General features: G+C 35.3%; 1 protein-coding gene across 9 annotated transcripts in view; it reads left to right on the top strand.

Moving 5' to 3' along the window:
- Positions 1 to 26,898, top strand: part of LOC141566327 (adhesion G protein-coupled receptor F4-like) — an 87,115-nt gene that overhangs the window by 52,614 nt on the left and 7,603 nt on the right. For 6 of the 9 annotated variants that reach the window (XM_074310701.1, XM_074310702.1, XM_074310697.1 and 3 more), the window contains one exon: positions 357 to 964. The exons of the other annotated variants lie outside the window; for them this stretch is intronic. The gene's annotated coding sequence lies outside the window, so the exon portion shown is untranslated. Of the gene's footprint in view, positions 1 to 356; positions 965 to 26,898 lie in introns of those variants that run through there. 9 annotated transcript variants of the gene reach the window in all.

The raw sequence follows: 26,898 nt of genomic DNA, 5'->3' as shown, positions 1-26,898 counted from the left end.
AATCGAATGTGACATGACTTGGCCAAAGTTACACAAATAGTAAGTGATAGAGCCAGAAAAGGAGCTCTGTTTTCTGATTGAATATTCAGAACTCTTTTAACACCGTTCACCATTATTTTTCTTCAGGGTGAATACCACATCTTATACCAAGAACAGGTTTTGGTAGGAATAAAGGGGGCGCTGGATATTTAAGGCAAAGTGGATCAGTGGGAGAAATGGAGAAGAAATGGATTATGAAAAAGAGAAACTAGGGTAGGGAAGCATGAAAGAATAATTGCCTATGGAGATTTTTTCCCCCCAAGCTAGCTCAAGTGCCTCCTTTTATATATTAACTCTTGGTTTTTTGTAACTTATAGGCATTCTTCCAGGTGAAAAGTGTTTGGAAAGAAGAGAAGTCAAAGTGGGGCTTATGATTTTCTTTTCAATTCCATCCCCCACTGAACTGAGATAAGATCAGGAAGACTGCTGCCTAAGGAATTCTCAGCTGAGCCTGTGATCTGTCTGTGGCATGTTGAAGCTTGTTTGGACTTTGTAGAGGTTATGAATCTGCCTGGAAATTTCGGAGTTCTCCTTAGGAGAGGAAGAATACTCCTGGCTTGGCTTTTTCTTGCCAAAGTTTGATATTTCTTTCAAGGAAATAGGGCCTTCCTTCCTATGTATGGATCCCTAACTCTGCTGGGATACATAGAAGCAGTTGAGGTACACAGAACATACTATGGGGAAAGTGAGTACAGGATGGTTTCTGACAAGGAGGGTACACTTAAAAAGCCCTAGTTGTTTTGTTCAATTTTGAGTCTGAAAAAGGCACTCTTGGACCATGGTTTCCTCACTTGTGAAGGGGGGAAATTTTAGAAAGTGCTCGAGAGGGCATATGAGTGCATGTACATACATATAAATTAGTATATGCAGTGTGTATAAAAGATGGTATTGCTTTTTGTTCTGTATTAAAAATATACAAGCCTTCCTTCCCTGTGTGTATGTTTCATTTTCATAAAATTCTGGGTCAGCTCTTTAATCCAGATAGATCTACAAAATATAAGCTTATTGAGGGCAGGGTCTTTATCTTTGTATCTCAGAATCTAATGTAATCTCTAGCACACAGAAGGTACTTAACAAATGCTTCATTGCTTGGTTCCAATGGTAGGGACAGACTGGCCAAAGATTTTTAATAGTTCATTCCATGAATTGCCAGGCTCTGTGCTAGAATCTGTGGCTATGAAAACAAAACAAAACACAATCCTTATACCAAGGGACTTACCTTATACTGGGGGGATACAACCTTTTCATAGATAAGTAAGTACAAAATACTTGAGGAGGGAGGAAAACATTAACAACCAAGAGTTTCCTTTTACTTGTAAGATTTCTTGTTAAAAGGTGACATCTGAGAGGAACGTTGAAAGAAACTAAATAAAGATCACGGGATGTCGAGATGAAAGAGGCATGGGGGTCAGTTTGTATAAAGGTATAGTGGCAGGAAATATTTATCTTCAGTGAAATCTACTATAGCTTGGTTTGAAACAGGGATTGAACTTGCTGAAGTAGAGTGAGATAAGCATGGAAGTATATTAAGTATATTTTGGATTCGGAGGAAATACTTTATCATCTCTGCTCTGAATCATCATGAACAAGAAGGTGAGTCTCTTACAACTAGCTTCATTTTAACCTTGCTCTTGCTCATCATCTTGATATTGGATCATCTGGGAAAAGGACTAGACTTGGTTTCTGATGAAATCATGACTACTTATATGATACTAGCTTTGGTTTAACTTGTAACTGACTTTCCAGTTAAGTTTACTTCATTCTTACGCACATAAGTTTGGCTAGATTTATGAATGTATGTATGCATGAAGCTTCTCTACAAGGTCTTTCTGTTTCATATTTGTTTCCTTCTTGACCACCAACACAGTCTTTTTCTATTTTTTAAAAACAGCATTTATTTTTTCTAAATATACGTAAAGACAATGTTTTACATTCCTTTAAAAAAATTTTAGAGGCGGAGCCAAGATGGCGGAGAGGAAACACACAACTCAGTGAACGTCCTCACTCCCTCACAACCAATTAGATAAATTAAGTCTCAAAATTAGCTCAGGACTGATAGATACCACAAGGACTGGAAGCACGACTTACCAGCTGAAGAGAATCTGGAGTTTCAACAGGAAAGGTCAGTTCTCAGGGGAGGAATAAGAAAGACCAGCACAGACAGTGGGGTAGGGGCACACTGCGCCCATTGCGCTGGGAAGGGCTCTGGGAACAGAGAAGCCACTGAGGTAAAGGAATCTGGCACAGGCTGTTAGCTCTTCTCTGCTAATTATTTAGCAGTTCAGAGGAGAAAGCCAAAATATTTTAAAACTCAGATTAGATTTTCCCCGGACCCTGGGGGTGACTCAGGCACCAGGGGGTGTGGCCTCAGCTACCTCCTGAGAATAGTTAAGAGACTGACAAGTGGGTGGATACGGCCCAAGGCAACACACACGGCCTAGCTTAGCTGGAGGGAGTGGAACTCAGCTCCAGGAAGTCCCAGAGAAGCGGCACCTTTGAACTAGGGACCGCGGTTTCTGGCAGACACTTCCAGTTTGAGCGCAGGGGCTTCTCACGTCACCTGCTGCAGACGTCCACTCCCCACCCGGACACATAGGCTGAGCTTCTTGCTGTCTTCACTATTCTACGCCCTCGAAGCACAGCAGTGCTAATCACCTCTGAGGCGCTTCCAGGGAGGGGGTGGGGAACTCTCTCCCAGAGCTCTCTCTTAGCGCAGGCGCAGGGGCCGCTGCATCCATCCGGTCTGGGAGGAAGCTGGTAAAGGAGTAAATAATTTCCTACCCCAGGGACAGACCCCAAAACATTTTTTAAGTATGAGCAAAAAAGCTAGAAAAACTATAGATTCCTTCTATACAGAGAAAGAGCGGGTATCCAACCCCGAGGAAGTTAACAGCAAAGATTCAGAAGATAACAACCTAAAGGGGAACGATTCCTGCCCCCCATCACATAACTCTCTCCTAGAAGAAGCTCTTAAGAAATTGAGGGAGATCGAAGAAAAATGGGGCAAGGAAAGGGAAGTTATGATAGAGAATAACAACGTCCTGAAATTGGAGTTGGAAAAAATAAAGAATTCACAGGAGATGCAGGGAAACAAAATTAGTGAATTAGAAAAGGTTAAAAAAACACAGGAAAGTAGGATTTCTGAATTGGAAAAGATAAAAAAGTCTCAAGAAAATAGAATTTCTGAATTGGAAAAAGAAAATAATTCTCAAAAAAAAAAAATTAGGGAAATGGAAAAAAATTCAATAGAGCAAAATAATTCATTTAAAAATGAAATTGGGCATTTACAAAAAGAACTAAAAACTGTGAAAGAAGAAAATAACTCCTTAAAAGTCAGGATGGAACAAATAGAAATGAATGATTCACAGAGAACCCAAGAATCAGTCAAACAAAACAAAAAAAATGAGAAGCTGGAGAACAACGTCAAATACTTACTGGGAAAATCTATAGACCTGGAAAATAGATCTAGGAGAGATAATCTGCGGATTATTGGACTTCCAGAAAACTATGACCAAAAAAAGAGCCTAGATTCTATTTTACAGGAAATTATCAAAGAGAACTGTCCAGAGATAATAGAAACAGAAGGGAAAGTAGATGTGGAAAGAATTCATCGAACTCCTTCTGAAATAGACCCTAAAAAAAGAACACCACGGAATATTGTGGCTAAGCTGCAGAATTACCACACAAAGGAGAAAATCCTGCAAGCAGCTAGAAAAAAACAATTTAAATACCAAGGTGCCACAATAAGGGTCACCCAAGATCTGGCTGCCTCCACATTAAAAGATAGAAGGGCCTGGAACCTGATATTCCGAAAGGCAAAAGATCAAGGACTGCAACCAAGAATGAACTACCCAGCTAAGTTTAGCATCTTTTTCCATGGAAGAAGATGGTCATTCAATGAAACAGAGGAATTCTATATGTTTCTAAGAAAAAAACCAGACTTAAACAAAAAATTTGATCTACATCCACAAGACTGAAGAGAAACAGAAAAAGGTACACAGAACCCTTGAGAACTGTAACTTTGTTGTGGGTATATAAAAAATACTCAAGGATAATTTGATTTTACTGATATAAAAGAAAAAAAGGGGGGTGGGGTAAAGGGAAGGAGGTCGGTTCAGAAAAAGGGGAAGGAGTGATAAAAAGAGGGAAACTACATCCCAGGAAGAGACATAGAAAATACACCATATCTGAGGGAACTTAGTGAGGGGGAGAATCATTGTGTGAATCTTACTCTCATCAGAAGAGGCTCAAAGAGTAAATAATTAACATATTTGTTTTTCAGAGAATTTTCTCTCACCTCATTAAAAGGGGGGAGAGGAAAAGGGGAAAGGAAAAGGAGAATAAGTGAAGGGACTTGGAGGGAGGGGGGAGGGATCCTAAAAAAAAAAAAAAAAAAAAAAAAAGAGGGAGGGTTGCGCGTCACAAGGGGGGTTTGTAAATTAAATATCGGGGAGGGGGATCAGGGGGGTCAAGGGAAAAAAGTATAATCTGGGGATAATACGATGGCAGGAAATACAGAATTAGTAATTTTAACTGTAAATGTAAATGGGATGAACGATCCCATCAAACGGAGACGGATAGCAGATTGGATCAAAAAGCAGAACCCTACAATATGTTGTCTACAGGAAACACACTTAAAGCAGGGAGATACATACAGAGTAAAGGTAAAAGGTTGGAACAGAGCTTATTATGCTTCAGGTAAAGCCAAAAAAGCAGGGGTAGCTATCCTTATCTCAGATCAAGCAAAAGCAGAAGTAGATCTCATTAAAAAAGATAAGGAAGGAAACTATATCCTGCTGAAAGGTAGCATAAATAATGAAGCCATATCAATACTAAACATATATGCACCAAGTGGTATAGCATCTAACTTTCTAAAGGAAAAGTTAAGAGAACTGCAAGAAGAAATAGACAGTAAAACTATAATAGTGGGAGATCTCAACCTAGCACTCTCAGATTTAGACAAATCAAACCACAAAACAAACAAGAAAGAAATTAAAAAAGTAAATAGAACATTAGAAAAACTAGGTATGATAGACCTTTGGAGAAAACTGAATGGCAATAGGAAGGAATATACTTTCTTCTCAGCAGTTCATGGATCCTATACAAAAATTGACCATATATTAGGACATAAAGATCTCAAAATTAAATGTAGGAAGGCAGAAATAATAAATGCCTTCTTCTCAGATCACAATGCAATAAAAGCTACATTCAGTAAAAAGTTAGGGGTAAATAGACCAAAAAGTAATTGGAAACTGAATAATCTCATCTTAAAGAATGACTGGGTGAAAGAGCAAATTATAGAAACAATTAACAATTTCACCCAAGATAATGATAATGATGAGACATCATATCAAAATCTTTGGGATGCAGCTAAAGCAGTAATAAGGGGAAATTTTATATCTTTAGAGGCTTATTTGAAGAAAATTGAGAAAGAGAAGATTAATGAATTGGGCTTACAACTTAAAAGGCTAGAAAAAGACCAAATTATAAACCCCCAACCAAAAATTAAACTCGAAATACAAAAATTAAAAGGAGAAATCAATAAAATTGAAAGTAAAAAAACTATTGAATTAATAAATAAAACCAAGAGTTGGTTTTATGAAAAAGCCAATAAAATAGATAAACCTTTGGTAAATTTGATCAAAAAAAAGAAAGAGGAAAATCAAATTGATAGTCTTACAAATGAAAAGGGGGATCTTTCCACCAATGAAGAGGAAATTAGAGAAATAATAAGGAGTTACTTTGCCCAACTTTATGCCAATAAATTTGATAACTTAAGTGAAATGGATGACTTTCTCCAAAAATATAGGCTCCCTAGATTAACAGAGGAGGAGATAAATTGCTTAAATAGTCCCATTTCAGAAAAAGAAATAGAACAAGCTATTAATCAACTCCCCAGGAAAAAATCCCCAGGGCCAGATGGATTCACATGTGAATTCTACCAAACATTTAAAGAACAATTAGCCCCAATGTTATATAAATTATTTGAAAAAATAGGGGATGAAGGAGTCCTACCAAACTCCTTTTATGACACAGACATGGTACTGATACCTAAACCTGGTAGATTGAAAACTGAGAAAGAAAATTATAGACCAATCTCCTTAATGAATATTGATGCTAAAATCTTAAATAAGATATTAGCAAAAAGACTTCAGAAAATCATCTCCAAGATAATACACTATGATCAAGTAGGATTTATTCCAGGAATGCAGGGCTGGTTTAATATTAGGAAAACTATTAATATAATTGACCATATTAATAATCAAATTAATAAGAACCATATGATCATCTCAATAGATGCAGAAAAAGCATTTGACAAAATCCAACATCCATTCCTACTAAAAACTCTTGAGAGTATAGGAATAAATGGATTATTCCTTAGAATAATCAGGAGTATATATTTAAGACCGTCAGTAAGCATAATATGCAATAGAAATAAACTGCAACCTTTCCCAGTAAGATCAGGAGTGAAACAAGGTTGCCCACTATCACCATTACTATTCAATATAGTACTAGAAACGCTAGCCTCGGCAATAAGAGCCGAGAAAGAGATTCAAGGAATTAGAGTAGGAAATGAGGAAATCAAACTATCACTTTTTGCAGATGACATGATGGTATACTTAGAGAACCCCAAAGACTCTGCTAAAAAACTACTAGAAATAATTCAAAATTTCAGCAAAGTGGCAGGATACAAAATAAATCCACATAAATCCTCGGCATTTTTATATATCACTAACAAAATGCAACAGCAAGAGATACAAAGAGAAATTCCATTCCAAACAAATGTTGAGAGTATAAAATATTTGGGAATCCATCTACCAAAGAAAAGTCAGGAATTATATGAGAAAAATTACAAAACACTTGCCACAAAAATAAAATCAGATTTAAATAATTGGAAAGACATTCAGTGCTCTTGGATAGGCCGAGCGAATATAATAAAGATGACAATACTCCCCAAACTAATCTATTTATTTAGTGCTATACCAATCAGACTCCCAAGAAACTATTTTAATGACCTAGAAAAAATAACAACAAAATTCATATGGAAGAATAAAAGGTCAAGAATTGCAAGGGAACTAATGAAAAAAAACTCAGAGGAAGGTGGTCTAAGTGTACCTGATCTAAAGCTATATTATATAGCAGCAGTCACCAAAACCATTTGGTATTGGCTACGAAATAGACCGGTAGATCAGTGGAACAGATTAGATACAAAGGACAAAAAAGGGTACATCTATAGCAATCTAATCTTTGACAAACCCAAAGATTCCAACATTAGGGATAAAAATTCATTATTCGGAAAAAACTGTTGGGAAAACTGGAAATTAGTATGGCAGAAATTAGATATGGATCCACACTTAACACCATATACCAAGATAAGATCAAAATGGGTCCATGATTTAGGCATAAAGAGGGAGATAATAAATAGATTAGAGGAACAGAGGATAATCTACCTCTCAGACTTGTGGGGGAGGAAGGAATTTATGACCAGAGGAGAACTAGAGATCATTATTGATCACAAAATAGAAGATTTTGATTACATCAAACTAAAAAGTTTCTGTACAAATAATACTAATGCAAACAAGATTAGAAGGGAAGTAACAAATTGGGAAAATATTTTTAAAAACAAAGGTTCTGACAAAGGTCTCATTTCCAAAATATATAGAGAACTGACCCAAATTTATAAGAAACCGAACCATTCTCCAATTGATAAATGGTCAAAGGATATGAACAGACAATTCTCAGAGGAAGAAATTGAAACTATATCCACTCACATGAAAGAGTGTTCCAAATCACTACTGATCAGAGAAATGCAAATTAAGACCACTCTGAGATACCACTACACACCTGTCAGATTGGCTAAGATGACAGGAACAAATAATGACAAATGTTGGAGGGGATGTGGGGAAACTGGGACACTAATACATTGCTGGTGGAGTTGTGAAAGAATCCAGCCATTCTGGAGAGCAATCTGGAATTATGCCCAAAAAGTTATCAAACTGTGCATACCCTTTGACCCAGCAGCGCTACTACTGGGATTATATCCCAAAGAAATACTAAAGAGCGGAAAGAGACATATATGTGCCAAAATGTTTGTGGCAGCTCTTTTTGTTGTAGCTAGAAACTGGAGGATGAATGGATGTCCATCAGTTGGAGAATGGTTGGGTAAATTGTGGTATATGAAGGTTATGGAATATTATTGCTCGGTAAGAAATGACCAGCGGGAGGAATATAGAGAGGCCTGGAGAGACTTGAATCAACTGATGCTGAGTGAAATGAGCAGAACCGGAAGATCACTGTACACTTCAACAACAATGCTGTATGAGGATGTATTCTGATGGAAGTGGAAATCTTCAACATAAAGAAGATCCAACTCACTTCCAGTTGATCAATGATGGACAGAGGTAGCTGCACCCAGAGAAGAAACACTGGGAGGGGAATGAAAATTGTTAGCACTAATATCTGTCTGCCCAGGTTGCATGTACCTTCGGATTCTAATGTTTATTGTGCAACAAGAAAGTGATATTCGCACACATGTATTGTACCTAGACTATATTGTAACACATGTAAAATGTATGGTATTGCCTGTCGTCGGGGGGAGGGAATAGAGGGAGGGGGGGTAAATTGGAAAAATGAATACAAGGGATAATATTATAAAATATATATATATATATATATAATAATAAAAAAAAAAAAAAAAAATTTTAACTCTCAAATTTTCCTTCCTCTCCCTTCCTGTCTCCTTAAAACAAGCAATTTGGTATATGCATTATATATGTACAATCATATAAGACATATTTCCATATTAATCCTAGTGTGAAAGGGAAAACATAGTATGCTTTAATATTCATTAAATTTCAACAATTCTTTTTCTGGATATGACTAGCATCTTCCTTCAGGAGTTCTCCCCCTCTTTACCCCTCCTGCCCCAACCTCCCACCATTTATTTATCCCACTATTTATTTAACTATTTCTTTCTCTTGATCCATGAATTGGAAAGTGCAGACAGATATTGATTTCTGGGCCTTAATTCAGTTTTGATCTATGCCAAGGATTTCTTGACTTTTATGTTTCCTGCTATTTTCTTCCTAGGATCTTCCATTTGTCAATATTTAACATGTGTTGAGAATAAAGTATCACTGAGAAAGATGACTACCATACTTATTAGATGTCCCACAGCTGTTGCTGTGGCCTCTCTTAAAATTAGTAGGAGGAGAATGATGAAGCAATGAGGAAAGTAGAGGCTTTGTGTTTGCACCTGGGCTATAGGCTAAATGATGTGCTCTATGCTCCAGTGAAACTACAGTGCATTCTGTTGCCTGAACATACTTTGAACTTCTCACCTCCATATTTTTGCTCATACTCTGCTCAAACCTGGAATATCATCCCTCTTTTTCTTTGCCCTTTATCCATCCTTTAAAAATCTAACTCCAATAGGTACCTCTTCTAGGCAGTTAATAATCAGTAAGAATGTATTAAACTCCTACTGTCTACCAGGCAGTGTGCTAAATGTGAAAAAGAAAGCTAGTGCCTGCCTTCAAGGAGCTTACAATCTAATGGAGGAAGACAATACTCAAAAGAAAGTTAAAAAGATAAGTGAGGGACAGGTAGAGAAATCAAACAAGTACAAAGTGAGTCATCCTTCATCTCTCTAGTTGATAGTGATTTTTTCCTGCAGACCATCATTGTAGTATTTTATTTTATGACTCTTGAATAAACTTATCACTGTTGTGTATCATTGCTATTAGTATTGGTATTTTCTCACCCTACTCTAAGTTACATGAAGGAAAAATTTTATATTTTTGCAAGCATCTAGAATAGTGCCAGGCACCCAGCAGGCATGTAATATATGTTTGCTGAAGAAATGATTGAGCTAGCCATACACAAAGAAGGGAAAGAGATGAGGTTCTTGCTCAATAATTAATCAATTGTCAATATTAATATCAAATTATTAAATGTATAATGACATTGTAGGGAAGTGGTATTTAACATGAGATTCATGAGCCAACAACATTCCTGAATGAGACCCAAACCAGATTAAAATGTAATTGGGAAATATTTCACAAAATAAATAAAAATATGATAAAATATAGATAATGCATTTTGACACAGTTTTTAAATGTAATATTATGTAAGATTTTTATGTATGAATCAGTGATCTTGTTTCAATTTGATTTTGACATCAGTGTTATAGGGGATTAAAAAAAATGTATGACAGTGTTCTCAAAAAAAATCTTTTTTTTTTTTTTTTTTTTTGGTGGTAGCTGGTAATAGTGGGGGACAAGGAGGGAAAAATATATTTTAAACATTTTGTCACTTGTAATCAAATGTTCAGTTGTTTGGTAAAGAAAATAATTGCTTTAAGGTTGTGTTGTGGAAGAGCTGGGATTTGAGCCAGTTCTTGAAGGGTATATAGAATTTGAATGTGTATATGGGAGTGAGTGGGACATTCTAGAAAAGGCAGCATCATAAAGCCATTAGGGTGAGAATGAAAATGGTGTGTAAGGATGCTGGTAATATAGAGAACTGTGAAGAGATCTGTCAGAGTTGAGAGAAGGTTTGGGTTGGAGAGAAGATAGAATACCAGACTGACTAGTTTGGCCTAGCTATGGGAGACAAAATTAAGGCTAAAAATGGAAAAACAATGTGGGACATGGATTGAATTAAATTCATGATAAAAATGAATAGCAAGGTCCTAGGCCATGCCCCATTTGCTCATTGTTTGGGTCCTGATTGACTCAAATTAAAAGTAAATAGCAATCATTTCTCCTTTGGCCAGAAATCCTGAGGGTCTTTTCCTCCCAGATTAATTTTATTTATTTAGATTTTTTTTTTGGGGGGACTAGAGAAAAGAGGAGATTCTTTGCCTCAAACACCACCTAATCTTAATCACTGAATAGATGTGACGTCAGTCAAACTGAGACTTGATGAAGACCTTAGCTTAAAAAGGATTCCTGATAGATATCTTGCCACTGGACCCAGATGGCTTTGGGGGGGGGGGGGGAGAAAGTGAGGCAGGTGACCTTGCACACTCCATCGCTTAAATTCAGTTCACTTGCCTGCCATGGTATCACCTCCCTGATGTCCTGGTCTACTAGAACTAAGGACAAAAAAGTCCAATAATAAATAGCAAGATTAAGAAAAAGCAGGGTGGGGAAGAGGATCTCATGATAGAAAATGGAAAAGATAAAGAGGAAAATATGAGGAACTAGAAGTGGACTAGGAGAGAATGCCAATAATCAGGAATCAAGATGCATGTTGATTATGATATTAATATCTTACTTTCATAAAATGGGTAGTTAAGGGACAGGTTAATTCTCCTAGAGCCTCCATAGCTGTGAATCATAACATCTCAAGGAGTTGCGAAGCAGCTTTTGTTGACACAGGTGTTGCGGACTGGGAATGAGATACATTGGAGGCAGAGGGAAAAGGAGAGAGGTCAGAGAACAGCAACGGCCTCTCGGTCTCCTTGTATCATTGTCTCACAACCACTGCAAGTCTGAGTTAGATCTCCAGCAACCATTGTCAGGTGGCTACCTTGTATACCAACAGCTCCAAGTAGTACAACAGGTAGCTAGGTAACCCAGTGAAGAGTGCTAGGAATGAAGTTAGGAGGATTCATCTTCCTGAGTTTAAGTCTGGTCTCAGACATTACCAGCTGCATGATTTTGAGCAAGTCACTCAGTTCCTCATCTCTAAAATGAGCTGGAAAAGGAAATGACAAACCATTCCAGTATGTCTGCCAAGAAAATTCCATATGGCATCACAAAGAGTTGGACACAACTGAAAATGACTAAAGAGTAAAACAACAATAATCCATAAGGTGCCTTTCTCAAAAGAACTCAAGGCACTTTCACATGAATCATATTAGGCTTAACAGTATTACTGTGAAAAAAGGAGAGGACCAAATTATTATTCATATGGATAATCAGGGACATTTAAAAGCATTATATTTCCCAGGCCACATAGAGGCCAGGTGACACAAGGATCTAGGACTTATGTTCCTTTGTTTAATGATCATCCCCACTAACTACTGTGCCTTTCACACTCTGCTCTATGAGGTACCATTCAACAAATAATGATTAAATGCCTTTTCTGTGCCTTGCTGTATTCTATTGGGGAGAAAAAAAACATGGAGAATCTTTATTGTGAAGATTCCACTGCAACTGGAGTCAGGGGATTTAGATTTGAATTGTACTTCTTTTATTTACAATCCATATGACATTAGATAACTCACCTAACCCCTCTGAGACTATGGTTTCTGTCAATCAAATGAGAAAGTTAGACTAGATCAGGGATTCTTAAACTTTTTCCACTCTCAACTTCCTTTTGCCAGAGAAATTTTTATGTGACCCTGGGTATATAAGTATATAAAATAGGTATACAAATCAAACATTTATTGACAATAAACTATAATTTTATGCCCTTCACATTCAGCACATAACCCCGGACAGGGTCATAACCTGCAATTTAAGAAATTTTGGATTAGATGTTGATACCCTTTCCAGTTCTAAATCTATGGTCTAATGTACATAATACATCTAAAAGATCAAATGAGATATTTAACATAACAGATGCTCTATAAATGGTAGCTATTATTATTATCCTGACCATTAGTTAATAGGGCAGGTGGGTGCACAGTTTATTTTAATTTATTTTTTTATTATAGCTTTTTATTCACAAGACATATGCTTGGGTAATTTTTCAGCATTGACCCTGGCAAAGCCTTCTGTTCCAACTTTTCCCCTCCTTCCCCTCACCCTCTTCCCTAAATGGTAGGTAGATCCATACATGTTAAATATGTTAAAATATATGTTAAATGCAATATATGTATACATATTTATACTGTTATCTTGTTGCACAAGAAAGATCGGATTTAGAAAGAAGGTAAAAATAACCTGGGGAGGAAAACAAAAATGCAAGTGGACATATATAATGCTATATTGTAGTCCACACTCATTTACCAGTGTTCTTTCTCTGGGTATAGCTGGTTCTCTTCACGGAACAATTGGAACTCATTTGGTTCATCTCATTGTTGAAGAGGGCCATGGCCATCAGAATTGATCATCATATAGTATTGTTGTTGAAGTGTATAATGATCTCTTGGTTCTGCTCATTTCACTCAGCATCAGTTCATGTAAGTCTCTCCAGGCCTCTCTGAAATCATCCTGCTGGTCATTTTCAGCCATTCTCCAGTTGATGGGCATCCACTGAGTTTCCAGTTTCTGGCCACTACAAAGAGGGCTGGGTAGCACAGTTTATAGCCGGCCAGGTCTGCAGTCAGGAAGACTTCTCTTCTTGACTTCAAATCCAGCTTCAGACACTTATTAACTGTGTGACCCTGAGCAAGTTACTTAATCCTGTTTACCTTAATTTTTAAAATTTTTTCATCTGCAAAATCAGCCAGAGAAGAATGACAAATCACTACAGTACCCCAAATGAGAGTCACAAACAATATTATATTATTGTATCATGCATTGCATCTGCATAGTATATACAAGGCAATTTGGCATGAAGAGGACTGATTATTGGAGTAGGGAACAAGAAGAGGCAAGGTGAGGCATTCCAGCTAAGGAAGATGGTGTGGAAGATGGTGTTTTCCAACATGGAAGGAAAAACATTTCAGTAAAAACAAGGAAAAGAAATGCCTAGATCCTCATCTATTTAGTTAAGGGGTTAACTTTCCATTCAGAACCTGCCCCTTTATCATTTAGTCAACAAGCATAATATGTTTGCACCTACTATGTTCCAAGTACTGTGAACCATACTGTAATGTTCTTTTCTCTAAATTGTAATCGTTCTCTTGGAGCAGGTTTCTTGGGGAGCTTCTGGGAGCAGCCTTAGTTTCAGTTCAGTTCAATAATCCCAAATGCAGCCAGGAGTTAAAGTCCAGCTCTTTTATTTTCTCCTTCGAAGACTTGACCCTTTTCCTGGGGCTCAGTTAGCTTTCTTAGAGGCCTATCTCTCTCCTTAGTTCCAAGAGCTCCCTCCAAATGTCTCTGAATCCAAAGGTTTGTCCTTCAGCCTCCAACCAGCACAAAAGGTGGAAGTTGGAATGAATCTGTCTCAGCCTCCTAGAGAGTGGGCTTGTGGGCTTCTGATTTGTGAATCTCTGGGGAAGCCCAAGAGCAGGCTTTTTCTCTTGTGAGCTTGTCAGCTCCTCCTTATATATTCTCTCTTAAAGGTGTGAATCTTGCGGAATTATAGTAAGTACTAAGTACATGTAAATTAGAGAATCATTATCACCTCAATTCCACTTAGTGCCTTGTTTCAAATTCTGGCCCATAACATCTCCTTGTAGGATCAGAACAATCATACTGAACCATGATAAATTAGATTATTATTGTCTCTATCAATTTCAGTGACTTAGCACCTTGTAAGAATCCTAACACCATACTTGTCTTAGGGTCCATGTGCTCTCATTACAGGCTTCTAAAGGTCAAAAAGTGTACCTTGTAAGAGACTCATACCTTCCCTGTAGATGGCAGTGAAGTAATAGCCAGTCATTGTTTTCCCCATTCATTCCTTTTAGAGGTGTGGTGGAAATCTTGAGTTACTCCAATGAAGGAGTGGCTTTGTGGCCATACTTGTCTTCCCAGTCTGACAGCTTCTTGAGATGTATCCATCTGCCCAGGGAGGAGGGAGCCAGTTGCTAAGGTAAAAGGAAGTTTTTGGAAAACTAATCAATACAGAGGAAATTATCTATCATATTGGTCAATGAACAAGCATTTATTACGTGTCCATCATTTTTTTTTAGACACAGGGCTTGGCAAAACACAATGACAATACAAAGGGGAAAAAATGAAATTGTCTCTACCTTCAAGGAGACTACTTTCCATCAGAAGAGATGAATTCAGGTTTTCTTGATTCCAAGTTTAGTTGCTTGATCCATATAGCTGCTAAAATCAAACCAAATGATGATAGTAGAGTCTCTGACTCTTCTGATAGAGAGGAATGGCATTTAAGACAGAGTGCTCTTTAGGAAAAACTTTTCTTTGCCAGCATTTCCATTTCTTCTTAGAAATTGGAATTCCAGCATTGGAATAGAAATCCCAAGAGTAAGATCTTTGTCCCATCTCCCCCACTGTGTGATCCAGAGAAAGTTACTCTACTATACTGCATCCAAATCATGTAAAATAAGTGATCCAATATTAATCCTTCCTTTTCACACAGGAATCATATTAGGATCAATGAGATGATTCCTGTGAAAGTTGCTTGATATTTTTGGGAAAAATAGATTTTAATGGAAATTTCAACATCATCATTATCATTATTACTATTACCATCATCATAACATTTTATTGTTGTTGAAATGTTGAATGATGATACAATTGATAGAACTTTGTCCTTGGAGTCAGGAGGACCTGAGTTCAAATATAGCCTTGGACATTTGCCACTTACTACCTTATAACCCTGGGCAAGTCACAATGCTAATTGCCTCACAAAAAATAACAAAAACAACAAAAATCATGTGATTGTATCAATAAATTCAGAAAAAAAACTTATAAGAAAATAAAAATTCATTGATATTAAAAAATACTAAAGATTTTATAGATAAGTAAAGCTTTCCTTAAAATGATAAAAAGCATCTATCTATAACTAAGAGCAAGCATTATATGTAATGAAGATAAATTGAAAGCCTTTCTAATAAGATCAGGGGTAAAGCAAGATGCCCATTATCAGCATTATTATTCAATATTGTAACTATAGCAATGAGAGAAGAAAAGGAAATGGAAAGAATAAGCATAATAATGAGAAAAAATTATTACTTTTTATGTATAAAATTTTTATATATATTTTTATACACATGTATATGTATAAAGTCTTTATATGTATGAAGATGGTATATTAAAGAACTCCAGAATCAACTAAAAAATTAACTGAAACAATAACTTTAGCCATAGATACAAAATAAACCCCCACAAATCATCAGCATTTCTGTATATTACCAATAAAATCCACCAGGAGAAGACAGAAAGATAAATTCTATTTAAAAAAATTCTAGACAAACTGACAAAAAATGAATATACTTTAGGGACAGATATCCAACAAGGTCTATATCTATTGATTTGTGCTATCATCAATGTCTACGTCTATCCTTCTTTTCCACAATAGTGTGAAAGGTTTTCAAATGCTTTCCTCATTTCTCTTTTTGAGATGGGGCTTTCTTATCCCTCTCAGTATAATGGTTCATCTTAAGCTTGATGCACTTTTGAACTGTGCAGAACTGCTCCATTTCTAAGGTAGGTCAGTGTACCTCTCTTTAGGTAGTAGCCCAGTGGTTCTCCAATCGAAGAGGTTTACCATATTGGCTCAGAACTTTGTGCACACCCAATCAACTTAAGTTCTGTTACAACTCAGAAATCCTGATCTCAAGTGATCCAATTGCCTCAGACTCTAAGAGAGCCGACATTCATAGGCATGTGCCACTGCAGCCCACTCAAATGCTGTATTGTTAGGTGTATGTTGGAACTAGTTCTAGATAGGTTTGAGAACCATTTTTTGGTGTGTGTATTTACACCTCATTAAATTATGTGCATACTCTTTTTTTTTTTTTTTTTTTTTGAGAATCTGGCTATTAAACACTTCAATATTGCTCTAAAAATGCTACAACTTAGTATAATTGTAGGAAAAGACTTAGGGAATTAAGCCATCACAACCTTGGAGGCTTAGAGACTATAGACTAATAATGATAATTATGATAATAATATAATAATAATAGATGTTTACATGATACTTTAAGATTTGCAAAGTGCTTTATAGTGATCTCATTTGAACCTTACAGCACCCCTGGGCATCTTCTGTACTCCTTGATCTACCAGTTTAGTAGCTATTTTAAAAAGCCTGTTATGACTTGTTCTTAATGGAGACACACAGACTTTCAAATGACTATTCTCTTTTCTGGATGTTCCCTGACAACCTAGTTAACAGAAACAAAACTTTTGACAGGAACTGAGGCAAGATCATAAGATGATTTTAGTTTTCATTTAGCAATAGAAGAGAAGTCCAAACTGCTCATTTTACATATGAGTAAACTGAGGTTTGCCAAAGTAACAAGGCACTAACCAGCATTTAGATTTGAATCTGGGTCATGTAATTCTAATTTTGGCATGCTTTCTAATTCATAGATCCCATTATTTCTAAATTATTTTCTAAATAATTTTGACAACTAACATCTGAGGTGTGTGGATTTTGAAATAACTCAATGGAAGAGAAGGACCATAGCAATGAAATACCAAATCTGGGATATTTAAATGTAAGATGTATATGTATGTTATCCACGTAGGTTAAGTGTAAATTCACATGGATTTGTTTAAATACGGTTATGAGGAAAGCATGAATAGATATCTGTAATCTTGCCCACTTGCCCAATTTCTCACAGTCCTTTCTTACAAGGAGTTCCTACTTGCTCATTCCTCTCCAAGACAGACTTTGAGTAATGCTCAGAGGGGAACAGGAGATTGAGGTCAGGGAGTCTGGGCTATTCTGCTCTTTTCATTGAAGGGATACTGGAATAGAATTGTATCTATCTGTTCCCCTATATTGCCAGTCTGAAGAAAATTATTTACAGGTTCAAGCTATTTTCCAGGTTGCTATTCCTTAACCAAGAAAGAAACCAAGAAAATCCAAACTATATCCAAAGGCTCAACTTCATTTCTATCAAATGCTAATTAAACAAAGACTCTTTCAAATAGTGATCAGCAAATAACCCAAGGTATTAGGCAAACACATATCAAAGAAAACTACAAAGGTTAGAATATATCAGACAACATATAGAGTAAATGAGAACTTTCATTGCACTCAAACTATCTCAACTCAATTAAATTAAGAGACACAGTTTCATCCAAATTCTCATCCAAGGGGAAAGTCCCCAAAATCCCTTTCTAGTCTTTTTTTTTCTTTTCAGGGACCTCTAACTGAAGAGAATTTGGAACTATATATGTCTTTTCTCAAAATCAGGAGCTTTTGTAAAAGACTCCTGCCAACTCCATCCCTTATACAGACACTGAACAGAATAATTGTATTTTCCATCAATGAGGAGTCCCAACACATACCTGAAACCCTCAGCTTTTTGCTGCTGTTGTTATTACTTGGTCATTTCAATAATGTCCAAATCTTTGTGACTTTCTTCTCCAGTTCATTTTACAGATGAAGAACCCTTGGTTACATTTATTTTTAAAAAGTATAAGGGAGTACATATCAGGAAATTAGAATTTGTCAATAAAGCTTTTATAAGAGGGCAGAAAAAGTCTTTAACTGAGCTTTGATATATATGTAGAGGAGAGTATAATATCTAAACTCCAGAAGCAGATTGAGCAAAACCTTGAGAATAGAAATTCATCTTCCAGTTTCTAGCCACTACAAAAAGAGCTTCCACAAAAATTTTGGCAGATACAGGTCCCTTTCCCCTCTTTAGTATTTCTTTGGGATACAAGCCCAAGAGCAGCAATGCTGGATCAAAGGGTATGCACATTTTGATAACTTTTTGGGCATAGTTTCAAATTGCTCTCCAGAATGGTTGGTTGGATTCTTTCACAACTCCACCAACAATGCATCAGTGTCCCAGTTTTCCCACATCCCCTCCAACATTCATCATTATTTGTTCCTGTCATCTTAGCCAATCTGACAGGTGTGTAGTGGTATCTCAGAGTTGTCTTAATTTGCATTTCTCTGATCTAAAAAAACTAAAAATTTTTCATGTTGTATTGTATGTGGAGGTATCTTTCCATGACTGCTGCCATTTCCACTTTTCTTCAGTGACTTCAAGGTTTTAATGAAGTTGCAGACCCCAGTGGAGTTGTTTTGCCCACATTTTTCTCAGAATGGAAAAACTTGTGAGAAAAGACTGTTTTATTGCATTTGTAGACCCAGTGCCCAGTCAAGTTCCTGGCACATAGTAGGTATATAATACATGCTTGTTGATTGTCATTATCTCGATAGTATGAGGAAAAGAACTCTGGAACAGGAATTAGGAGACTGGCTTTGCCAATAACTAGAAAAGGAAGCCATTTGATTTCCCTACTCCAAATTTACTTATCCATAAAATAAAAGGTTTGGATTAAATGATACCTTCCAACACTAGATCTGTGATCTCATTAATTTAAATTTTCTACTTTGCAATACAATCAGCTTTGTGATTCTATGAATGCTTTGCACAATGGCATTTGGTTAATGTGTGCATGAGAGCAAGAGGCAGAAATAGATCTGAACAGACTGTTTAAGTCGTATGCACCTTGACTCATCAGTTCCAAAGAGTTTCATTCTATTCATCATGGCTCAGTGATTCCTTGTTAGCAATGGGTTGTTTTGATTCTGCATTTCTAGGCACACTGATAGCACTACAGAAACATCTTATGAAATAGCCAGTCAGTGTACCTAGAATTTTACACACATTTAAAGATTTTTTCCCCCTTTTTTTCCCTTTTGCAAACAACAACAAAATCTCAGTTAACACTATCCTACACATCAACTATCCCTGATTGTATTTCTTGAAATAATGATAAATATATTGAAACTAATATGGATTAAAAGTTAAAAGGTACTTCAGTGGTATTTTAGTATTTTAGTATTTTCATTTTATATTTGAGGGAAGTATAAAGCATAATAACGTTAAGTGACTTGTCCAAAATTACATAGGAAGATTTCTTTTAAAATTAATAGTTAACATGGATGAAATTAGCATCATGATATATGCTAAATGGACTTGCTTTTTATTCATGACCATGCTACTTATTACCTGGGTGATCTTGAATTTATCCTGTCTAAGCTTCAGTTTTTTCATTTGTAAAATGAGTGGAGATGTGATCTTTAGGCTCTCTGTATGGTATAGATTTATGATGTGAGTTTGCATTCTAAATAGATTAACTAAAGCCACATCTTTTGTTTTAGAATTGAGGTATTTCTATAGGAAAGTCTCCATTTTCTGGAAGAATGAACTTCAAATTTCCATTTTTGTTAGGAAGAAATATACTCATTTTTCTACTTATGTAATGCTGTCTAGACTAAAATAGATAATTTCTTAATACCAAAGTCCATAATTAGGCTCTTCTTTTAATGTCCTTTTCCTTTATTCAGTATTCCCTCTTCTTAAAGCTGCTCAGTGCTCTTCCTAATTCTAGCTTTATGATTCTGTGTGTCCTATGAGACTAGGTGACACCTCAATCTTTGAATCTTTTTTCTTTCCATCTTATTCAATCCTTCAGAGTCTATTTTAGCATTTATACATCATCTATTATACTCAAATAATCATCCTAGGAATTGAAAAAGGATGTGATTCAACATAGTATTTTCACTTTTTTTGTTGTTTGCTTGCATTTTGTTTTCTTTCTCATTCCCCCCTTTTTGATCTTATTTTTCTTGTGCAGCCTAATTGTATAAATATGTATACATATATTGAATTTAACATACATGTTTTTAAACATGTTTAACATATATTGAATTACTTGCCATCTAGGGGAAAAATGGGGGGGAGGGAGGGAAAATTTAGAACATAAGGTTTTGCAAGGATCATTGTTGAAAAATTATCCATGCATATGTTTTGAAAATAAAAACCTGTAATAAAAATAATAAATTTTTTAAAAATAAAAATGATGTGATTATGGGCATAGTATATTGATCTTAAGATCTCAAGAAATTTGTAGTATGGGGTCAGGTGGGTGGCACAGTGGATAGAGCACCAGGCTTAGAGTCAGGAAGACTTGAGCCTTACACATTTACTACATGTATAGAATGTAGAAGTAAGGGCAGATGATGGATGACGTATATGAAAGAATGAAAAAGTACTGTCAGATGGACCAAAGCCCTCAAATCACCTAAACCTAAATGATGAATACTAAGGATGATAACAATGAATACTTTTTCATATGTTTGGTGTGAGAAATTTCAGTAAGGCATAGAACTCGAGTTAAGGTGATGATAATGGAGAAAAGATGAAGCTATTGGAAAAAGACAAAATAACCAAAAACAAAATAAAAAATGGTTAACAGGGAACTGAAACTGAAATATGTGTTGAGATTGTAAGAAAGTATCTAATTTAGTCCTGATGAGATCAAGTAATCAGGCATAGACAAAGTAAATATCATGTTACTAACAAACCTGGTAGATGTGATTGTGGAGCTATTATCAGGTAATTTCTGAAAACTTAGGGAGAATGGAAAAGTTACAACTAGAATAGAGAGACAAGTTAAGAGGCATTTATTAAGCAGCAATATATATCCCAAATTATAATAAGAGTTGGAGATTCAAAGACAGTCCCTGTACTAACAAAACTCATGATATAAAGATCTATGTGCAAATAAAATATGGGGAAAAGACTTGAGGAAAGGACACTACCCAAAAGATTATTATGGTAGACCAGGAACGAAGTAATAAGGATCTGAATCATGTTGGTGGTAGTATCAAATGAGAGAAAGGGAAAGAATACAAAGGTGGAATCACTAGAACTTGGTAAAAAATTATATGTAGAAGATAAGGGAGAGTGAAGAGTAAAGAATGATCTCCATTTTTATCTCTTCTCATTGATATCTCTAGCTACTTTTAAGTCGCAACTAAAATTTATCTTTTTAAGGAAGATTTTTTTCCAATTCCATTTAATTCTAGTGCCTTCCTTTTCTTCCCATTTATCATCTACTAACTTATTTGTACTTATTGATTTGCTTGTCATCTTCCCCATTAGACTGTGAACTCCTAGAGGATAGAAATTGTCTTTTGTCTCTTTATATCCCTAGAGTTTAACACAGTAATTGGCATATAATAAGAGCTTAATAAATATTTATGGACTGTTTTATTGAGTGACTAACAAAATGATGACTGAGAAGATGGTAGTGACCTGTAAACCAATGGAGGAGTTAAGAAGATGGGAGGCTTTCTAAGGAAACATAGTGACTTCAATTTTGTATATTCTGAAGTTAAGATGTCTAAAGAATGTCAAGTTCAATGTAACCATAGGCAGTTAGAGATCCAATAACAGAGATCATGATAGAGTTTGTGGCAACTAATTATTATTTTATAGATGATTAAGACCATCAAATGAAATAGTTTGGAAGGAAAAGAGAAGACGACCCAGGACAGGCTCTTGAGGGACATCTATGGTTAAAAGATATGACCTGGATAAAAACTAATTAAAAGAACCAGAGAAAAGCAGTTGCATAGATAAGAAGAAAAAATGAGAGAACATGATGAAAACCAAAAAAGAAGAGATTATTAAAGAGAAAACAGTTATTGACAGTTTCAAAGACTGCAGAAAGGTCAAGAAAAATGAAAATTTGTGAAAAGATCATTAGATTAGGTAAGGAAGAGATCACTAGTAACTTTGGAGAGAATAGTTTCAAGTGAATGATAAAGTCGAAAGCCAAACTACAGAGTTAAGAAGATAGTGAGAGGAAAGGAAATGAAGATATCATTGTATATGATTGAGGTTTTTTGTTGGTGAGTTGTTGCAGTCATGATCTTTGTGAGCTATTTTGGAATTTTCTTGGCAAAGATATTAAAGAAGCTTGACATTTCCTTTTCCAGCCCATTTTACATGATGGAACTGAGGCAATAAGATTAAGTGATATGCCTACGATCTTAGAGCTAGTAAATGAGAACAGATTTGAACTCAGAAAGATAAGTCTTCTAAGCCCAGCACTTTATCCACTACACCAAGAGTTGCCCTTGATTATCATGATTATCAAGGAATTAATAACAGAAGGGAGGAGAGATTATAGGGTTATAGCTAGTAAAGATGAATGAATCAAATAAAGGTTTTTTTAAATAAAGTTTTTGAAGGTTGGGATCAACATACTTGTATTCAATAGGGAAGTCACAGTAGGAGAAACTGAAAGTTATTGAGAGTGAAGTTGGTAGAAGGGGCAATCTGCTGGAACAGGGGACCATTGCAGGTTTTAGAAAGGATAAAGTTTGTCTTTAAATTTTTTTTTAATAATAGGTTTTATTTTCAAAATACATGCAGAAATTGTTTAACATTCACCCTTGCATTCCAAATTTTTCTCCTTTCCTCTCCCCCACCCCCCTTTTCTAAACAGCAAGTAATCCACTACATTATACATGTGCCATTCTTCTAAACATATTTCCACATTTATCATGCTGCACAAGAAAAGTCAGATCAAAAAGAAAAAAAAGCAACTAAGCAAACAACAACAACAACAAAAAAGTGAAAATACTATGTTGTGATTCATACACAGTCTTCATAATCCTCTCTCTGGATGCAGATAGCTTTCTCCATCACAAATCTATTGGAATTGATCTGTATCACCTCATTGTTGAAAAGAGCCAAGTCCATCACAATTGATCATGACATAATCTTGTTGTTGTTGTGTATAATGTTCTCTTGACTCTACTCACTTCACTTAGCATCATTTCATGTAAGCGTCTTCAGGCCTTTCTGAAATGAGCCTGCTGATCATTTCTTATGGAACAATAATATTTCATTACATTCATATAATAATTTATTCAGCCATTCCCCAACTGATGGATATTCACTCAGTTTCTAGTTCCTTGCCATTACAAAAAGAGCTGTTACAAACATTTTTGCAATATGGGTCCTTTTCCCTTTTTTATGATCTCTTTGGGATATGAGCTCAATAGAAACACTGCTGGATCAAAAGGTATGCAAAGTTTGATAGCTCTTTGGGCATGGTTCCAAATTGTTCTCCGAAATGGTCGGATCAGTTCACAACTTCATAAACAATGTATCCCCACCAACATTTACTATTATCTTTTCCTATCATCTTAGTCAGTCTGAGTGGTATGTAGTGGTACCTCAGAGTTGTCTTAATTTGCATTTCTCTAATCATTAGTGATTTAGAGCATTTTTTTCATTTGAATAGAAATGGCTTTAATTTCTTCAAATGAAAATTGTCTGTTTATATCCTTTGACTATTAAGACAAAAAAGTTTGGAAAAGCTGCTTTGGTGAATGGGATGGTGAATGGATTAGAGATGCTTGAAAGGATTGTCTTGTGGTAGGGATATTTCAATTGAGATTATTTAACATAAATTTATGTTAGATCCCATTGGCACACAAGATTAGCAACAATATAAAGGGGCAAGGGAATTTATGGAAAATATAATATAGAGTTTTATTAATTTACTAAAGCATCAAGATATGGGGAAAAAGAATGTAGTCAGTTTTCAAAAAAGAAGGAACATGGGGACTTCAAAGTGCAAATCCATGAGTTTAATTCCCATTCCAGTCAAAATTATAGAGACATGGTTCATAAACATTTAGAAAAGGAAGTCATAATCATAAGAAATTGGCATGGCTTCTTTAAGAACATGTTAAATAAGACAAAATTAATTTCCTTTTCTGACAAATTACTAGACTGCTAAATTAATAGGATATTGTAAATAAATAAAAACATGTATTTTAGCAAAGCATTTATCTGCTATCCTAGCAGATAAAATAGAAAGTTGAGGTGGAAATCACAGAGCAATTTAGTGAATTTGAATTGATTGAATGACTATACATAAAGAATAGTGATTGATATGATCTTGGAGAAGGATCTATTGTAGAATGACTCAGAGATCTGTCCTAGGCTTATGAAGTTCAATATTTTTACCATTGTATCTGATGGAAAAGATTTATTTATCAAGACTGAAAATAGCACAAATATAAGATCTCTGTCTAAAATATGGGATACCAGAGGCAGCATCTAAAAATATTTTGACTAGATAGGTGGGTGGCTTTCAACAGGATAAAATTTAATTTAGATAAATGCAATATCTTTTCTTTGGCTTAAAAATATACCCAGTTATACAAATACAAGATGGTGAACATTTGGTTATACAATGGTTCATATATTTAAAAAAAATAAAAGCTATAAGTAAACTGAAAGTTCATTATAAATTTGTGTGATGTGTTATTTTAAAAAAGCTAATGTGAATTTAAGCTAGAATTAATATATGCATGGTGCTCAGAACAAGGTAAATGATACTTGGCCCTCGTGAGATTGCATCTGGTATATTTATTCTCTTCCTTTCTTGGTACCATTTTATGAATGACATTATCAAAATGGAGCACATCTCATAGAAGTAAATGAAGATGATGAGAAGACTGAAGACTATATCTTATGAGGGTAGATTAGAGGAAGTGGTCTTGAGAGAAAAGATAACATTACTGGCAAGCTCAATGTTATATATGCATATCAAAAGCTGGAAATGTGGTTAGGCAGGTAGGCTGAGCTTGGTATTATCTCAGTGCCTTCCCCCCCCCCTCCTACTCATCTTCTTGTAAAAACATCAGGAATTTGTAATAGAAAAAACAAACAAACAAAACAAAACAAAACAAACAAACAAACAAACAAACAAAAAAACAGCAGTACTCAACTACAGAGCCTATGGTAATTATTGGGTGAATAAACCCTTTCATAGATTATGACCAAAAATAATTTATTCTTCATAGATTAAAATTAGATAGTAATTGGATTGTTCATCATCAAATAAGGTGAGATCTCTAGAAAGAACCAAGCTTCATGAACCAGGAAGTCCAAAGAAAAGATTGATTATGAAACAGAGATATGTTGGAACTGTCTTTAATGGGGATGTGAAAATTCATAGCAAAAAATTTCACTGTGAGCATTTACATGTTTGAAATTGCAATTACTACAAATCAGGACTTGTTTTATTCTTTTGTTAGTTGTCTAGATTTAATAAAATGTCAATCATGCAGATTAAACTCAGATGTACATTTTCCTCTACAGAATTGTTTTAAACATTCATTAGTACACTCCTGTATTGCATTGTAAACATTGCTTGAGCTCTGGAGAAATTTAATAAAAGACTTAGGGTTTGAAGTCACCACCCATCTAGAGATCTGGTGACTTCAAGCTAATAATAATGATAATAAAAAAGCAATAAAATGATTTAAAATTTGCACAATGCTTCTGTCTGTTAATCTCATTTGAGCTTCTAAACATCACTGTTTTTAATCATTTACTCTGTTGTATGTGTGAAGATTTTGGCACCAAGGGTAGAGAATCTTTTATTGGAGGTTAAATGCTTTTCACTCAGGACTCCAAAAAGAAACAGACAGATTATCCCATAAATAAAATACTATATGGAAAGAAAAAATGAACTTCAAATCCTCTAACCTATCACAAATGACTTGTGTATATAATTCTTATAATATGCATATTTCCTAATTATCACTAGAGCATTCAAATAGAATAAATCAGATGTGAAGCTAGCAGTGTTAGTATGGTGTTAGGAAGCAAACTACTAAAAGTGTTGATGAGTTATCAGTTTCATTTGGTATAATTTTCTTCCTTATGAAACATTGATTTAGAGCTAGAAGGAACTTATTCATCATTTAGTCCAAACCTCTACTACATACAGATGAAAAAAGGGTCAAGAAAGATTAAGCAATTTGTCCAAAGTCATAGAGGTAGGATTTGCACATAGGTTTTTTAACTCTAAATTCATTGGTTTTCTTTTTTTAATCTTATTTTATTTGTCAGCTAAAATCTATTTTTTTCTTTACCTCATTTTCCTGCTTCCCCACGGCCCCTCCAAATTTGAAGTAAACGTACATAATCAGAAAAATACAATTATCACATTAGCCATGTCCAAAAATTGTATTTCTCATTCTGCATGTTGAGTCTATCATTTCTCTGTTAAGAGATGGTAGTATGCTTCATCCAGTCCTTTAGATTTGTGGTTGGCTCAATTCACAATTGTGGATTTGTGTGTTGAAATGATATGTACTTTTATGATCTTACTGAATATATTGTTCTTCTGATACTGCTCATTTCACTACATATCAATTCATGAAAATTTCAGGTTTCTTTGAAATAGTCCATTTTATCATTTCTTAATACACAATAATAATCCATTTTGTTCCCATATCATCATGTGTTTAGCC

The sequence above is a fragment of the Sminthopsis crassicaudata genome, chromosome 4 (assembly GCF_048593235.1).
Source record: "Sminthopsis crassicaudata isolate SCR6 chromosome 4, ASM4859323v1, whole genome shotgun sequence".
Lineage (NCBI taxonomy): Eukaryota > Metazoa > Chordata > Mammalia > Dasyuromorphia > Dasyuridae > Sminthopsis > Sminthopsis crassicaudata.
Note: the sequence above shows the minus strand (reverse complement) of the source record. Positions and strands in the feature narration are given on the sequence as shown.